Source organism: Triticum dicoccoides, chromosome 3B, assembly GCF_002162155.2.
Source record: "Triticum dicoccoides isolate Atlit2015 ecotype Zavitan chromosome 3B, WEW_v2.0, whole genome shotgun sequence".
In the NCBI taxonomy this organism is placed as follows: domain Eukaryota; kingdom Viridiplantae; phylum Streptophyta; class Magnoliopsida; order Poales; family Poaceae; genus Triticum; species Triticum dicoccoides.
This window is the reverse complement of record NC_041385.1, coordinates 22200980-22204083: the sequence shown is the minus strand read 5'-3', so window position 1 is coordinate 22204083 and position 3104 is coordinate 22200980.

Sequence of the window (3104 nt, the reverse complement as noted above, 5' to 3'; positions counted from 1 at the left end):
GGCATCGTCGATTTCTTCCGAAAATTCATCCAGTAAGAAAGAAAGGCAAGCATTACAACGGCAAGGCAGATCACCGGCCGAAGCCTGCGGAACGCACTGGTGCTGAGGTATTTGATATGGTCAAGGATTTGAAAGTCATCTTTGGAAAGGGTCCTGGCGGACAATCAGTTCCGAACGGAGCTGACGGGCACGCAGCCATGTGGAAGAAGAAATCTATATTCTGGGAGCTAGAATATTGGAAAGTCCTAGAAGTCCGCTCTGCAATCGACGTGATGCACGTTACGAAGAATATTTGCGTGAACCTCCTAAGCTTCTTGGGTGTGTATGGGAAGACAAATGATACAAAGGAAGCACGGCAGGACCAGCAACGTTTGAAAGACCCTGATGACCGGCATCCGGAATGGTTTCAAGGTCGTGCCAGCTACGCTCTGACCAAAGAAGAGAAGGTCATCTTTTTTGAATGCCTGAGCAGTATGAAGGTCCCGTCTGGATTCTCGTCCAATATAAAGGGAATAATAAACATGGCGGAGAAAAAGTTCCAAAACCTGAAGTCTCACGACTGCCACGTGATTATGACGCAATTGCTTCCGATTGCTTTGAGGGGGCTCCTGCCGGAAAATGTTCGAGTAGCCATTGTGAAGCTATGTGCATTCCTCAATGCAATCTCTCAGAAGGTAATCAATCCAGAAGTTCTACCACGGTTACAGAATGATGTGATCCAATGTCTTGTCAGTTTCGAGTTGGTGTTCCCGCCATCCTTCTTCAATATTATGACGCACCTCTTGGTTCACCTAGTCGAAGAGATTTTCATTCTCGGTCCTGTATTTCTACACAATATGTTCCCCTTCGAGAGGTTCATGGGAGTATTAAAGAAATATGTTCGTAACCGTGCTAGGCCAGAAGGAAGCATCGCCAAGGGCTATGGAAATGAGGAGGTAATTGAGTTTTGTGTTGACTTTGTTCCTGACCTTAAGCCGATTGGTCTTCCTCGATCGCGGCACGAGGGGAGACTAAGTGGAAAAGGCACGATCGGAAGGAAATCAACGATATGTATGGACGGCCATTCTCTGACTGAAGCACACCACACTGTACTGACCAATTCCAGCTTGGTGGCTCCGTACTTTGAGAAACACAAGGATATTTTACGCTCGGACAACCCGGGGAAGCCTGAATCCTGGATTAGGAAGGCCCACATGGAGACTTTCGGCAGTTGGTTGAGAAAACATTTAATGAATGACAATGATGTTGTAGATCAGCTGTACATGTTGGCCAAGACACCATCTTCGACTATAACGACTTTCCAAGGGTATGAGATAAATGGGAATACATTTTACACGATCGCCCAAGATAAAAAGAGCACCAACCAAAACAGTGGTGTCCGCTTTGATCCAGCAACCGAGAATGGGCAAAAGGTCACATATTATGGTTACGTAGAGGAGATATGGGAACTTGACTATGGACCCTCCTTTAAGGTCCCTTTGTTCCGGTGCAAATGGTTCAAGCTAACAGGAGGTGGGGTAAAGGTGGACCAGCAATACGGAATGACAATGGTGGATTTCAACAATCTTGGTTACCTTGACGAACCATTCGTCCTAGCGAAAGATGTCGCTCAGGTTTTCTATGTGAAGGACATGAGTAGCAAACCGAGGAAACGGAAAGATAAGAAAACGATCAGTACATCATGCGATGATCCAAAACGCCACATTGTTCTTTCAGGGAAAAGAAACATCATGGGAGTGGAGGACAAGACAGACATGTCAGAAGATTATAATATGTTTGCTGAAATTCCGCCCTTCAAAGTGAACACCGACCCAAGCATTAAGTTAAATGATGAGGATGCTCCATGGATACGGCACAATCGTAAGCAAGCAGGGACACAAGGGAAGAAATGATGTGTAATAATTTATTGTACCAAACTTTGTTGAATGGATCATGTGAATTATATTACCCGTGATGTGTTTGGTGTCCATTTTCGAATGATTCGAGATACCACTGATGATACATGAAATTTGGAGTGATTTAGTCATACTCCTGCCTAGGCGTATAATATGCATACTCGTAGTCTTCATAGCCGCCGCCGTTGTACTGGTAGTCGTCGCCTTCTAAGTTGCCGCCGTCGTCGTCGCTGCTATCGTCGCTGTCGTACTCCTGCCTAGGCGTATAAAATTTTGAATTGAATTAGTTTTATTTTTCTGAATGTTTTGATATATTATTTGTATTTTTAACATTTTGAATTGAATTAGTTTTATTTTTCTTAATTTTTTGATATATTATTTGTATTTTTAGAATTTTGAATTGAATTAGTTTTATTTTTCTGAATTTTTTGATATAATATTTGTGTTTTTAACATATTGAATTGAATTAGTTTTATTTTTCTGAATTTTTTGACATATTATTTGTATTTTTAACATTTTGAATTGAATTAGTTTTATTTTTCTGAATTTTTTGATATAATATTTGTGTTTTTAACATATTGAATTGAATTAGTTTTATTTTTCTGAATTTTTTGATATATTATTTGTATTTTTAACATTTTGAATTGAATTAGTTTTATTTTTCTTAATTTTTTGATATATTATTTGTATTTTTAGAATTTTGAATTGAATTAGTTTTATTTTTCTGAATTTTTTGATATAATATTTGTGTTTTTAACATATTGAATTGAATTAGTTTTATTTTTCTGAATTTTTTGATATATTATTTGTATTTTTAAGATTTTGAAAAAGAAAAAGTATTTTGAAAAATACATTTAGTCGCGGTTGGCCTCGCCAACCGCGACTAAAGGTCGTTGCGCGCGGGAACGCAAAAACCCGCCAAAAAACCCTTTAGTCGCGGTTGGTCTGGCCATCCGCGACTAAAGGTTACCCTTTAGTCGAGGGTCGCCTCCCCAACCGCGACTAAAGGGGGTGGGCTATAAATACAAGGGCCCGAACCCTTTCTTGTCTTCTCCGATTCAACACCACGCCGAAGGCCTGCCGCCGTCGCCCTCGCCCTCGACGCCGCTCGCCGTCGCCCTCGACGCCGCCCGCCGTCGCCCTCGCCCTCGACGCCGCCCGTCGTCGCCCGCCGTATGTTTGCACACCGCGCCCCGCCCCGGCCCACGC